The 15,001-nt window shown below is 49.1% G+C and overlaps 1 long non-coding RNA gene across 2 annotated transcripts; it reads left to right on the plus strand.

Annotated features, from left to right (window-relative positions):
* The first annotated feature begins 88 nt into the window (after positions 1–88).
* On the plus strand, positions 89–11,356 carry LOC126049358 (uncharacterized). 2 transcript variants are annotated; one of them, XR_007509175.1, is made up of 3 exons: positions 89–246; positions 6,768–9,848; positions 10,053–11,356. It is a non-coding gene; the product is annotated as an uncharacterized LOC126049358 (long non-coding RNA). The 2 variants fall into 2 exon arrangements; XR_007509174.1 differs by lacking the exons at positions 6,768–9,848; positions 10,053–11,356 and adding an exon at positions 554–2,992.
* The last annotated feature ends 3,645 nt before the right edge of the window (positions 11,357–15,001 follow it).

Here is a 15,001-nt window from a genome sequence, read left to right on the forward strand (position 1 = left end):
GCCCCGCCCCGTGGGTACCGCCCCGCCGCGGACCGCCCCGTGGGGGCACCCAGCCCGCCCCCGCGGGGCGGTCCGCGGCGGGGCGGGACACCCCGCGGTCGGGTGCTTGGGGGTCCCTTTGCTCCCTCCTCGCTGTGGACTCCACGCGGGAAGCGGACGCGAGGGCCGGGGAGGGATGCTGTGCGTCTCGCTGCCACCCTTCGGGTACCGCTTCTCATCAACCCACCGACGCTGTGGTGTGTCCAGGTGCCTCTTGGGTGCTGCAGTTTCGGGTCTTGGGTGCGGGAGGTTCGGGTGTGGGCGGACCTGTGCGACGCTAATGATCTCGCTCCAGGCTCTCCGTATTCCCACGGCTATGTGCCCGAGAGCTTGGCACAAAGCAGGGGTCTCTCAGGAAGGAGAATTCGGTGGAAAGTGGGATCTCACCTTGGGATGAGCCAGGGCCCACCTAGTGGGCAGCCTCGAGGCAGGCCCTGCCACCCGTCAGAGAGGGAAGGGAAAGCGCAGGCGTGAAGACCCAGAGACAGTTCTCCTTCTCTCAAAATCCCCACAGCCACCAAGAGGGAACGAGCCGGAGAGGAGCACGGTGCCAGGCTGGGGCCCGGGAAAATGCAGCGCAGGGCAGCCTGGGGCAGGCAGGAGAGCCTTCTCAAAGCAGGGCACAGATCCTCCTTGCGCTGGTCATGCAGGAGACAGCAGTGGAACAGAAGCAGGAGGATTCACCCACCCCTTTTCATCCAGTTTTTCAGTGGTGCATCCTCCAGTATAAGGCTTGTGTCAGGTCTCCAGGTGGTTTCATCCCACCACCCACCTAGGGTTCACAGCCATAGATAAAGCAAGCATGGTAACAAGCTTGCGCTACCCTACCTGTCCTGTTCCGTCCTTGCTTCTTCCTGACCTCCTCCTCATCCTCCTTGCCTGAACCACGGCACTGCCGCTGCTCCTGGCAGCCACAGGACACCCTCCTCCGCTTCCCCGTGTTGCTTTCCTTTACCCTATGCTGAGCTTCCCTCCTCTCCTCTCCTGATCTCCCCTTCCCCACTTGTTTCTACCTCTCCTCTCTGCCCCATCTCTGCCACTGGGGGATTTTCCTCTCATTCCACCAAACGACGCTGCAACCTGAGGGTTGTGCGTGTTTAGCAGTGAAAGCTCAGTCCATAGCAAATAAAGGGAATTTGGCTTTCACCCCGCATTGAATCTGACATCTCTGACCACGCTCCTCCATCAGCAGCTGTTCTTCACGGGCCATGCAGTCGTAGCCTGGACTTTCTTCTCTTTTTCTTCTCCCTTCTCATTTTCCACCAAGAGAGGGCAAGTCGTGCCTGGGCTTTTGGCACCGATCCCAGGGCAACACACGCATCAGTGGGATGAGGCAGACCCAGCCAGGGCATATGGAGCAGGCATCTAGCCTGGTAGGTCCCAGTTTGCCTCAGTCCCACCGTGCTCCGCAGCTCTTGGGGAGAGATGCTAGGGGAGATGAGGATAGTGAGGAGGACATTCAAAGCAAGTGAGGGACTCAGTTTCCAAGTGATCCCAGCTGGATCTGCATTAGGGAAGAAGATAACTCCAAGGCAGGGGCTCATGAGCTGCCCTGCAACCCTCCATACAAGGCTCAGCGAGCTCCCTGGTGTGGTTTTGGCCCATGCCAGCAGGCACTTTCCCAGCCAGTGCCCAGGCCTGTTACAAGTTATGGCTTGTGCCAGGGGCTGTCCCTAGATGGCCCTTTGGATGTGACCATGTGGATGTGGGACACATCGTATAGCTTGGATTAGAGAACGGGCCCTGTCATTGCCTTGCCTTCTTTTTAGTAGGACAGACGTACTGCGAGGTGCTGGCAGATGAACTGTGAAGGAACAGGGCTACAAAAGAGTATTGGTCACAGTGCAGAAATGAGGCAAGTGTTCTCCAAAACCAGTTCCCACATCTCCCCATCCCATTTTTTCAGTCCCTTTTATTTATTGTGCTTTCACTCCTCCTGCCTATCCCCTGGCTTCACAGCTGCCCTCCTGACCATTCCCCTCCCTTTTCGTCAGCTGCTTTCTGCTCTGGGACCTTTCCCCCACGTCCCGTCCCTTCGGCTTCACTTTTCTGATGCCTCACTTTTGTTACTTCTGCTGCCCTTTGCCGCTCCCATCCTTTCTGCTCTGTACTTAGCATTTTGGCTATTTTTTCTTGCCATGACCCAGTTCCTTCCGGAGCCTTATCATCGCTTTTTTGTTTCCTTCTGTCCCTTTTGTGCCCCTTTCACTTATTCCACGCTTCTGCCTGCTATCTCCAATCAGCTGCCCAGCTCCAGTTTCTTCTCCGCCAACTTCTGCCCAACCCTAGTCCCCCAGGCTCTTTCTTTTCTCTCCTGCTGCATTTCATTGTCCTATTTTCCTTTTCTGATATTGTTTCCACTTCCCACATCCCCTCCTTGCGGTCCCCAGCACTGCTGCTGCATGGCTGCCCTTTCCCACTCCCACCCCGCTGGTTTCCAGGGTCCCCTCGCTGCTCCCGGAGTGTCTGTTCCCTTCCTGCCTTTGTCTCTCGGTCTGTCTCTCCTCTTCCCTCTTTGTTCTCGGCTTTTTCCTCCCTTGGCCTCCTCCTCTCCCAAGGGAAGGTGGTTTCGTACTAATGCAAAGCTGCAAGGGTCGAGTGGTCTCGAGAGCAACTTCCATCAGCTCGATTTAATTTCTACCTGCTGCTTTTGCACATTTTAACGCATTCTCTAAAATTCACTCGGACGGCTGCTTTCCACCCTCGCTTCTTTATCGGGGGCCTGACTCGAAGTCCTCTGCAGCCAACGAGGGTCTTTCTCCCGGCTCCGGCGAACTTTCAGGCAGTGCGGAGGCTGGGGGAGGCAACACGCCCTGTTGTTATCACCCCAAGACAGAGATGCTCACCCCACGATAGCATACACAGGTGGTAGTAACAGCTATAACGTAGGCAGTGCTGCTCTCCTGCCTGTTTCTCGCAGCGTTAGGCCCAGTTGCTCAGGGTGTCCCCTTGCCATTTCGGAAGACAATGCCATTGTTCAATACAGCTAATTGCCAGGACAGTCAGTTAAGGGAATGACAGAGCACAGGGAACTGAGAAGATGTAGCAGTCGTGGTGCCTTACGCAGCTACGCAGTCAGATCACTGCGAGGGACTTGAATATATCAAACCGTCCTAAGAAGTTTTGGGTTTGTTCGGCATTGAGAAAACCGTGTGGAACTGGACCTGGGAACCGCAGGCAGGGGCGGGCACCTCGCAGGACAGCACAAGAATGAATCAGTGCCTGTGAAACACGTGGGATCCCAGCTTTGGAGCTCGACAAAGGGCGTAATAATGGCAGCAACAATAAAAAGAGTAAAATAATAACAGCCACCAGAAAAAGAAGAATAGCATTTTTAAAAATTATTTCCTTTCCGGTTTTCTCAACAATAAAAGTTGGCCAGGTTTCAGGTTATAATTGCATTATAAATACTTTGTAACATTTTTTTTAATTTCAAATATGTTTCTCCAAACTAAAGCAATTTGGAGACTGCAAAACTGCAGTTTTAAAACCAGTTTAATTAATTTGCTTGCACTAGCACACACAGTTTTTACATCTTTCAAATTTTTTCCTTTCTGTGAATTTGCCATTCTGGCGAAAAGAAAAATTATCAGAGGCAAATTTGAAAGCCAGGAGACAGCCAAAATCAAATGTAATTTTTTTCCCTTGGAATTTTAATGGAAATTTCTCTTGTTATAACCATCAACTGAGCAGCAATGTTAAGGAGTAGTGTCAGAGGTTAAAATTCATCCCTGCACAAGTGGCCTAAGCATCACTCGTTTCACCTCTGGTTTGTGGCCTTTCGGAAGACTTACTGTGGTGCATAAGTGGCATTAGTACAGAGCTGATCAGCTTGTAGACAGTCCCTCTTAAGAAATTTTATTTTTTTACAGCTAGGTTGTGGCTTATTTTACCACGAACGATCCATTGTAGGGTTTTTATTTCTGCGAACCAAAATAATTCTCTATTAGAATGACTAGAAAATGTATTCAATCAAAGTATGGGCTTCTTCCCCCTTTACCACAAAAAGCTCCAAAAAGGCCGTGGTCACGCCACATAATCAGGGGGTATGGATTCCTACTGGCAGAGCAGTTAGCACAACATTTTCTGAAATGCCCGTGTAGTCCGTATGTGCTGGTTTTCAGCAAAACACCAGCCCCGGCTTTGAAAATAGGACTTGTCTTTCAAGGGCCCCAGATCTGAGGCAGTGAACTCCCATTGCTTTTAGCTTCAATATTTTTAGCACCTCTGTTTCCTTGCTGCAGCGCTCCTGAAGAGTTTGGGTTTCAGTGCTCCACAGTAGCAGGAATATTGGTTTTCAGAAGGTAGATTTTGACCCAGAACTTCCTTCCCCTTCCCATGATGGACTTTCCCTCTTGGGTAACATGCCAGCTCCTCTCCCTGCCTCCCTCCCAGCCGGGCTGCCCTGCTCTCGGCTAAGAGCATCCTCGGGGAGGGAGCACCAAGCTCCCTTCTCTGCTGCCTGCATCCTGGACCATCACATTAGCCAAATATATATATTTTTTGCTTAATACGGAAAACCAGCACTTTTTTCTCAGTGTATTTGTTTCAGCCTGCCTGGTCTCCAAACTGTTAACATAAACGTCAAAACTCTAAGCGGAACAAGAATTTTAACTGTCAAAACTATGGCATGTGAACTAACAGGAGGAGAAGGAGCGTACCCAAATAAGTAGGGTTGCCTTAGGAGAGTCTGAGCCAGCTCCCGCACTGTGGTCCTCTTTCACTTTCCAAGCATCCCGCAAGGGATCCACACCTCTCCCAGTGCCCCACGGCCCGCCGGGCTCTTCCAGGCGAGTCCCCTGCGCCCCGGCTCGGCAGCGGCTTGTGCAGCCCCACAGCGTGGGGACGGGCTTTCCCATTTCTCTTTCTTTTGCTCCTGCTTTTGGCGGTTAGTCTTTTCACAAGAAAAGTCGGGAGAAGTAGCAGGGCTAACCCTACACACCACTGTTGCTTTTTACAGTGTTTTATTTTGCCACGAACCAGTGGCAATGTTGCTTCTCTGCAAGCTCTCTGCATTTTTGTCACTGTCTTAGATTAGAACCATATTGTCTCTCACTCAGAGTTAAAAACTTAATATATGGGCATGAAGAGTGAAGCCACTCCTGCATTCTTGGTGCGTCAAAACACATCCTGACATCGGGGAAACAAACTGCAACATATAGAGCAGGAGAAAGGGGAGAGGTTTGCAAGAGCGGTTTGCTTTTGTTCGCCCTGGCGTAGAAAATTAAAATGATGTAGGAAATTGTCTTTCCTGTTTAGGATAGATTTGGTTTTGAAAAATTACTACTAACTTTGTAAACATTAAAATAGAAGCAATAAAGATGTGAAATCTCACACAGGGGATCTACAATGTTTGTATAATTATAAGCATATGGTTACTTTACATGAGGTCTCTGTTATACTTTTATTTACTAGTGCTTGGGGAAAACAGAGGTTCTCAAATTCAGTGTTTATTTACATGTATAGGGAATGTCACAGTCCCCATTAACCTGTCATAATCTGTATTTCTGTCTTGGAGCTCCAGCTATATAAACCGAACCTCCAGTTATGCTATCATTTCTGACTTGTTCAGCTACATTGCTAACTCAGACAATTTCTGTCTTTTCTAAATAATGTATATCCTGCTGCCAGTGGCAGGATGGGAACCATTTACCACCTCAGCGCCTGCTCATTTCAGCTCTTGGGGGGCTAAAAGCGAAAGGCTATTGCTTCGATGCAGTTTTCTCTCTTCTGAGGAGTTTGGTGGCACTTTAATTTATTGTTTTCTTTTTAGTCTGACTTTCCACTAGGCTGTGAACCCAGCCCCAGAGGATACTCGGCATTTCTTCTTCGGTGCAGAGTATCCACAATTCCTAATTTTGTAGGACACAAAAGGACCTCAGCCCCAGCAGGATCCAGCCCTCCATTTGTGGGCTGAATTATAGTATTTGTTGTCTTTAATACTTAGTGGCCATATGTCTAGGGCTGCTCTTTGCTTCGGTGCAGTGAGTGCAGGAGCTCATATATGCATAGAAACTTCTGATCTTAGAAAACTTGTGGAATAATTTGCAGATATTTCTTACACTTCTACATTTTCTACATAAGGATACTTACAGTTTTGGTAAGCTGGATTTAACTGTAGGTTTTGTTTTTTTTTGGGGGGGGTGAGTCCCTCAGCTTTGGCTTCACTCAGGCTGGTGCTGTGAAACGATGCTCGCTGTCACGAATGATCACAACCACACGTTCTGCCTGGAGAGGGATAGAGACATACAGCAAATTCCTTTTCAGAAAAGATGAAGGAGTCTGTACAAAGTGCTGCATCATCACAGTTTGGGCTAACAAGCACAAAGGAATTTGTTTGCATCCTTTTATTTTACAATTCCTTTCTCACTCCTCTCATTTCCCTCGCTTCCCTCTCATCACTTCAGCACTGCATAGGCACTTTGAGCACGGCAGCCAGGTTTTCTCACAGGCCCTGAAATGACTTTAAGGCATCTCAGTGACTCTCCTGTTACCAGTGTTGGGATGCAGGTGAGCAGTTTACCTGAGACCCTGAAGATGTAGGTACCAATCTCATTCGTACTCACTCTACCTCAGGAGTTTCACTCCATCTCTCCTTGCTGCTGTTTCTCTCTCATTCCTTGTTTCAGCTGCAAATTCTTCAGGACAGGGGCTGCTTCCCACCATACCACTGCTATTTAATCTTTTTCTTGGTAGGGAAAATTTAATTTTTCCTTGTGTTTATTCAGGTCAAAGCACTCCACCAGTGCTAGCTCTGCTGAGCCCACCGGGTGTTGTTTACTGTCCTCCTGGGCAAGGACCTGCAGCCGTTTCCCTAAAGAAACCCCTTTAGGAGCAGCGTAGGAGTCTCGCCGCATGCAGCCCCAAACCAGGGGTGCCAGCTGAGCAGCCTCTGGCAAAGGAAAGCAGCTCCTGGGAAATACAAAATTCATGTTGACTCTTGTCAATGCTTTGGTGTCGGAAGGAGCCGTGCTGCAGCAGTCCCCAGGCTGGGGATATTCCCTCGTCTGTGGAGGTTATGCCTGAAGACAGTGGCAGGGGAAGGGGAGGCACAGACTGAACCGTGTGCTGGTGACAACTGTCATGTTAATTCCACTTTTTTTCCCCTATTCTCTTTTTTGTTGGGTTTACTATGGGAGGAGTGAAATGCATAGAGGGGAAGGGGCGGGTATCAAAGAAGGAGAGGAAAAGCCAGGCTGTCAGTGGTTTTATATCAAAAAGTTGGCTGTCGGCTGGGTCTTCCCTATTAAATAGAGGGGCACCCTCAGCGTGAATTCAGCTCCATCTCAGAAAACATCCCCACATGCTGCAAGTGTTCCTTTCCCTTTGCACTTCCACTTTTGCGTTTTAAAAACTCTGTAATTTTAAAAAGCCGCTTTTCCTATCTGTGGTACAGAGTGAGAGACAGGCACAGCAAGGGCAAACTGCTGACTTTCTCTGGGGAAACAAAGTATTTCTCCGAGTGAGCAGTGCTAGGGCATACAGCGCTTCCCTGGCACCGGAGCCAGCCCTGGTGTCCACACCCTTTCTCGGTCCCAAATTAACTCAGTTATTTTGCTGAGTAAAAGATGATTAAACAAGCAGTAAGATGTTATCATTAGAGGCTTCCTATTAAACTACAACTATAAATACTGGCACAGGGAGGATAAAGCTTCCTTAAGCTAAGCATGTTAGCAGCTAATGTTTCCTTAAACATTGTCCACAAAATGCATTGGCTGACCAAAATGTTTATCAGTGCTACCTCTTAGGAAACCAAACTGGTTTATTTTCAGTTCCTGTGACTGCTTTATATTTAGTGCAGTAATGTGGTTACCTTTTATACAAAACTGCATCATTAAACAGATTCCCCAAATGATTTTCAAGACCACAAATGCAAAAGACCAATACAAAAGAATGCCAAGGCTGAAAAAGCATTCACCAGCCAGAGCACAGAAAAACCCTCTCACCCGTAGCACATTTTGATTCCTTTGCAGCTTAATCATAATTCTGGATTCCCTTATTGAAACGCTAGTTCTGGGATTAATTAAATCAGCTGGTCTAATCCTTGAGCTATTGATGTGCACACTTATTCTTTCTTAATGTAGGGTGGGATTTTTTTCTGTTCACAGGAGCAGTGGTAGCAAGCCGGAGCAATGCCAGCGTGCCATAGCGAACAAAGAGCTCTAAAGCAGAAGTGGATGTTGGAGCATTGCTCCTTCCCACCGATGCCAACGCTGCCCTGGCACAGGGAATCATGCTCCTGCCCCTCCTGCCACCACAAGTGCACGGCTGCTGGTGTGGGCAAATGTCAGCAAGGCAGGAGGGAACCAGGAGCGATGGCAGACTAAAAATATTAGCGCATTTAAAAGCAGAAAATGTGGGCATTGCCTTTATCCTGGGTATTTTATCTATGCCAACTGAGCAGCGGAAAAGTCCTTTAGGAAAGCCAAGCTGAAACTGTGCAAACAGTGTAGATAACAACCCTCCGTGCTCGCTGCGGATGAAACAGAATAAATGTGCAATACTTCGGGAGGTGCTGGTTTGCTGCTGAATTTCCAAAGTCCGGAGAGATTTATTAATTTTGGGCCTGAGCCCAAAGCCATCGCAGGCAAGGGGAGTCTTGGCTGGGGCAGAGGGTCGACCTTTTTATGGCAGGGCTGGTTTACGGTGTTCGGAAAAGAGCTGCTTCCGTTCAGCTCGCGTCTCCTTCGCATGGGGAAACGCGCAAATGTTGCTCTCACTGACGTTAATGGGAATTATGGTTGCAGTTTAACTTCCTCACATGCCAAGGTATCCCACAGGTAACAGCCCGGGTGTGCGTATACAAATTAGTTCTTAAAGTTGCACGCATTTCTCCTCTTTATAAAAGAAGACCAGGCACTCTATAACTGCTGAGAACAGGCTGTCTGAAAGGTGTTTTATTAACTAAAGTTGGGGAAGAAAATGAAACTGAAAAGAATACGACTACATATTAAACTACATGAAGTGGTCATGACAACTGGGGATCTCGGTATCATAAAATTTTAACAGCTGGATGCAATCAATGGGGATTTTCCATTTTTCTTTTTTTTTTTTTTGTTAAGCTTAAGAAAGAAAGAGAGGAAGAAAAAAAAGAGAAAAGCTTCATTTTACTCGAGCAAGCTCTTTATCCAGCTCAGCTTTCTTTGCTTAATATCAGAAGTTGTCTTTACTTCTCTATAAATCTCAGCACTGCCTGTGCTCAGCTGATGCTGTCCCTTGCCCGGGGCAGGGATTCCACAGCAGGAGGTGTTCAATATCCCCAACAGCAGCACGACAAAGAATGGAAACCCGAGAAATGCACTTTATAGGGAGATTTCCCCAGCATGTATAAAATTTTCAGAACTTAAGAGTAATTAATTAACATCAAATTTTGCCTCAAAGTTCATCAAGACTCATTTGTGCCTGAAACCCCACAGTAGTTCTTCAGCAAAAGGACTAAGTTCCAGGGTAAGTCAATAGAAACACTTTACTGTTTGGCTGGGCATCTTCCATTTCATCACATGCAATCGCAGCCCCGGCTTTCCCTTATATACATTTCTCCTGCTCTAGCACTGCTTCCTTCTTGGTGATGTCAGCATTTGCTTTGAGGTGGCTGAAGGAATATTTCACAGACTGAGCTTTATCAGAGCTATAGAAAAAGAGAGCCTTGGCCAAAAATAATGTAATGGGCTTCTTACCAAAAAAATTAATGCATATGTTTAGAAAACAAGTCCAGAATTGTATATAACTTACTGGAATCATGTTCCTTGATAGCTCCATCGAGGACTGCCTTATTCATTCAGGGAGCAATGGGATATTTCTCAGCACAAGTAAGTTTGATGGCCCTCAGTCTGACTCGTATGGCTTTGCTCAGGCGGCCTTACAAATAAGCATGTTTCCTCAGTTTGTTGTTATTTCTATGTCTGTTAAAATGCAAACGAACTCCAAACTTCTGACTTCACCTTCCAATGGTTACATGTGAATGTTTGTTTATTAAAATAACTTCATTTTTCATTTACCAATGCCTCATGAAGCCTACAACAGCATCCACACAGCTGAAGAAAATCTGCTGCTCTCACTGCATTTTCAGCCCATCCAAACCCCACTTGTCTCCGAAGTCACAGATTTTCCAGAGCAGAGGTTGGGTTCTGGATAGACTCCTAAGCCACAGTTTAGAGAACTGCTGATGGCCCTTGCCTCTCCCGAGGGATTCAACGCTGCGTGCTCATGCTGGGGCTCAGAGCAAGGCAGTATGGAGCACTGAAGCTGCAAAAAGAGCAGATGTTAGCCTGGGGAGTTTTCACCTTCAGTCTCCCAGTTCCTTCAGTGGGTTGCCCTAAACCTTGTTTTCCATGTTTCTCCCGCAAAAGTCATTTGGAAACACCTCTAGGCAGGCCAAAATAAACATCAGCAGATGGTGACTGGAAAATGTCATGGGCTGCCCTTTGCCCAGGTGCTTGGGAAGGGAGCGGAGCACCCCACGGGGAGACCGGGCAGTGCCCACAGCAGTGAGCTGTGAAGAAATCGACTGGTGGGCGATGAAATGCTGCCTGGACTCGGTGACTGCTGAGAGCTGGGATGGAGATCTGGTCTCTGAATTTGGGGGAATGTGTCCGGACTGTGACGGACTCCTGAATTGTGTGCTTGTTTCAATACCAAGTATCTGTGAACTAGTGAGCCATTGCTAAATGATATCGTGAAGCTGCTGCAAATGTCTTGGGCAGAGATGGGAGCTCAGAGCCACCAGCAGAGAATAAAATGATCGGAGGGAAGAGCCAAGAAATGTGTTTGTCTGTAGAGGACCAGTTCATAGGAGGACCGGACCACAGCGTTTGAACTACGTGATGTATTTTAGAGGCCAGCAGGAGGCACCGGGCAGCGAGAAGGCTTTGTCTCCTATTCCAAGAGAAACTGCTACCTCAGAGGGTCCTCGGGAAAATCACTGACCCTCGCCATGCATCACCCAAAACGAACTAACAGAACCCAGGTGAAAACCCCGGGCAGCCTGCGAATAAACCCTCCGGGGGGATACGCTCGGCTGAGAACGAGGATCACGCTCGCACCTGATGTAAATCACCAGAGGGTCCCAGACATCAGTGGGGTGCACACGGAGTGCGCTACGTGGGATCTGGCCCGTGGGCTCCGAGCAGATTTCTTCCCTTGAGGCCAAGACCCCCCCCCGTTGCACCGAGGGGCGCGCAGCCTGGGGGGGGAGCGGGGCGGCACGGTGTCAGGGCTCTCCTCTCCTGTTTCCCGACCTCTTCCTCTCACCTCCCGCTTGCAGGAGAGCCCGGTGTGCTCCGACCCCGGCCGGGAAAGCGGCCGGAGGCGGCCGGGGCCGGCGCCTTCTCCACCCGCCCGCCGCCGCCGCCGCCGCCGCCGCCGCCGCCCCGGGGCAGCGTCCCTCCTGCCCCGCGCCCGGGGCGGGCCGCGGCGGGCCCGGCCCGGGGCGACGGCGCCACCTGGCGGCCAGAGCCAGCCGCGCCGGGGCGCCGCTGCCGCCGGATCGCGGTGCCGGTGCCGGTGCCGGTGCGGGGACACAGGGGCCCCCGAGGAGCCCCCGCCCTGCGGTGCGCGCGTTTTCCTTGTTGCGAGTCCGCCTCTGGCGTACGGGCACACGCGCGCACGCCCGCGTTCTTCCGAGCGTCTCCTGAATGCCCCCGGCACCGTCACGCACGGCTTTCCGAGGAGGGGGTCGCTTAATTTTGTCCGCGTTTCCCGGGGTGGCGCTGTACCGGTGCGGTCCCCCCACTTCACGAAAACCTCCGACCTCTTTTCTGTGTCCGTTTGTCCTGTATGCTCATTTCTGTGCCCGAAGATGCAGCCCGCGGACAGATGTTTTTTCCATATGATGCTCCCCTTGCGCAGCGCAAGGGTCAAACAGGGATGACAGCAGAGGCACGAAGCAGCTACAAGGAGCATCTGAGGTGAGGAAAGAAGAAGGTAAAGGCTGAAACAGCGGGCACCCAACCTGGAAATCACACAAGCCATTCACAGCGCAGGAGAACGATTCTTTCACAGTAATGAAGAGGAGAGAGGGAGGGCTATGAAAAATTGAAAGTTATTTTCCTACACTTAGCATAAGTCCTGAAGTAGCGAAAAGTTTGGGGAAAAGCAGCTCGGTGTATGCTGGTCCGTGGCCATTGTCAGCCTGATGGGTGCAACAGCTGCCCAAAGGACTCCTGTGCTCTCTGCTCCGGGTGCTCTTGCAGAGAATGCAAACTTTCTGAGGATTCATGCTTTTCTGCATGTCCTCAAAGGACAGTTTATACACTCTGAGATTACAGGCTCACAAACGTATGCTGCAAAATGATAAAGCCAGCATAAGCTTCAGGAGCAGTTCTGTAATGTGTACAGACCTGAAACCCATGAGGACATATTCTCATGAGGCTGTGCTGGAGACAAAACCCTGACCTGTGTGTCAATCACCGGTGCCAGAAACACCACTTGTTTTTCCAGATTACTCTCTGCTGGTGGTGTAAAGTGCTAAACTCTAAATTGCGGCAGATGGAGCCATGGTATATTCAGTTTTGTCACCCCTGCTAGGTAGTGATGACTTAGAGCAAACGGCCAAGAGGCTGACATCTCAAACAGGCACAGTGATGGCTAACAGAGCTGTCTGTCTGCAGACACCATGAGATATACAGGCTTAGCATCCTAATGGTCTGTGAGGTGACATGTATGGCTCTGCACCTCCGCTCACGCGGCCACAACTTGGGTGCAGAAGTGAGGTTCCTCTGTGGCACCCGAGCCCTGCAGGTCCCTGTTTTCTGCTCCTTGCAAAGATTTCTTCTTGATGTAGAATGGCCTTTTAACGATTTTTCTTTTCTAACATCCATGTACATTTTGTCCTTTCAACTTACTGACAAACGTAGCAGCCTGCTTTCCATTTTCACAATGTGTTTTGCCTATGAACTTAATCTTCTCATCAGATGTTGAGAGCTGCAGAGGCACTTGGAAAGCTCTCGGCTCACATGCGCTGCCCCAGACCACACCTTCTCCTTGAGGAATTCCCAGGCTTTCAACTTGAGACTGTGATCTCTGTAAACCCTTGTCTGTGATGTCTGAATATTTGTAATACTTCTCATTGTTTGGGATTTAGCACCGTCCAAGTGCACAGGGTGGCTTGCCATTCACCGGCAGAAATGCGTCCGGCTTCCTCCGGCAAATCTTCCTCACCTCCCCAAGCTCTCCTGCACACCCCAGCAGGCTGTCAAGGAGGGCTGGGGGCAGAAAATCGTGGTCTCCTCAGCGGTCAATAGAAAAATTTCCACTGGCTTTTGCTAAGTCCTCGCTGTGCCTTCCACGTGGACGTCTCGCCCTGCTGTCCCCTGCAGCACTTGGGCTGCGTCCCGAGCTCGGCCCCCAACAAGGACTTCTGCTTCTCCCTGTTGTAAGCTGCATCCCCGCGTGGCAGATGCTGCTGTGGCCAGACAGCGAGTGTGAACCTCACTCGGTGCCGGTGTCCTGCTGCATCAGCCACCGGCCACCTCCGTTAGATCCAAATTGCTGCACGGCTGTGGACCCCAAAGGCGTTTGTGGGTGGGAGCAGAAAGGCATTGCTCTTAAACATACTCACTCTGGGCACGTGAAAGATCGAGTCTTCAAACTGTGCCTGGACTACGTGATGCTTTGTAAGCTTTGGCGCAAGAAAAGGGAGAGCCTGGGAGTTCCAGTGAAAGAAAAAAGCCCACGGTACATAAATAAGATTTAAGACTAATGGAGCTGTAAGAACAATAATTGCAGAGCTACATGCTGGTAAATTTTTATCACACAATAATACATATGGCACCAGCAAAGAGAGTCTCTGATTTCTTTGCTTAAACATATAAAGTACCACACATTTATAAAAGCAACCATTCCTATTCTGTTATGCTGTTCGGAATATGTTTGAAAAGCACATTAAAGTGTGGGGAAGTGTCCAAAAAAGTTGGATCGGTCTGGTTTATGACTGACAGGAAAGGCCAAGCAATTATCTGAACTCCTGATGGGACAATTTTGTTCAGATGTATTTTGGGGTCAGGAGGCAAGGATTTCATCAGAGAGAGTTCTTCAGCTTATGAAACGTACAATGTGTCCAAAACAAGGTCTGAAGTTGATTAGACATAAGTATTCAAAAGGAAATGATTTACATGACAGCCCTGGATGTATCGTCCTCTCAGTAAGATCTGACCCAGAAAGGCTGAGATAACTTACTTATGAAATAGGACTTGCGGACCCAGCTAGGCGATTCTTTTTTTTTTTTTTTCATTATAATGCTTTGCAGGGAATTAGTATATAAATCTTCATGAACCAGGTGAAAATATAGGAACAGTTCCTCAGCTGGTGTAAATCAGCATAACTCCACCAACTGTGCTGGTTGACATCAGCACGAAACCAGGGCCATGGTTTCAAGATGGGCTGAAAGGCTTTGCTGCATTTGGATGCTATTTGTCAGGTGCTTTGAAAGAGGTTTTTTTTGGCATTTTTACTCCATTTCTAAGTAACTACCATGAACAAATGACAGGCTCATGGATTTTAGTGGAGCTCCTGTAAAACGATGCCAGGGTGATTGTGTTCAGCATCCGGGCTGTCCAGGCAGTAGCGGGGTCTTTCCCTCCAATGCAGCACATGCCACACACTTGCACAGTTTTCTCACGGCCGCTGGGCCCATAGGGTCTGCTCAGGAACAGATGCCAAAGCCAAAAGAGACGGCTCCTTTGTCACATGGGGTTTTGCCACGTTGAGCACATTGGGGGCACCTGCAGTTTGCACTGGTAGGCAACAAGAGGACAGGGGTTTTGTCTGGTGCAGCATTCTCCTCTTCTTTATCATCTGGAAGCCATATAGTCTGAGTGCCTTCATAGGGAAAGATCACATAGAAGGTATTAAAAAAACCTAGTTTTCCTGCATTTTCTCTTCTGCCTTCTTTTTCCTGGGTTGTTTTTTTTTTTTTTTTTTTTTTTTTTTTGGTGTTGCAGTAGACAAAGCAAGTTTATTTGCA

Source organism: Accipiter gentilis, chromosome 2, assembly GCF_929443795.1.
Source record: "Accipiter gentilis chromosome 2, bAccGen1.1, whole genome shotgun sequence".
Lineage (NCBI taxonomy): Eukaryota > Metazoa > Chordata > Aves > Accipitriformes > Accipitridae > Astur > Astur gentilis.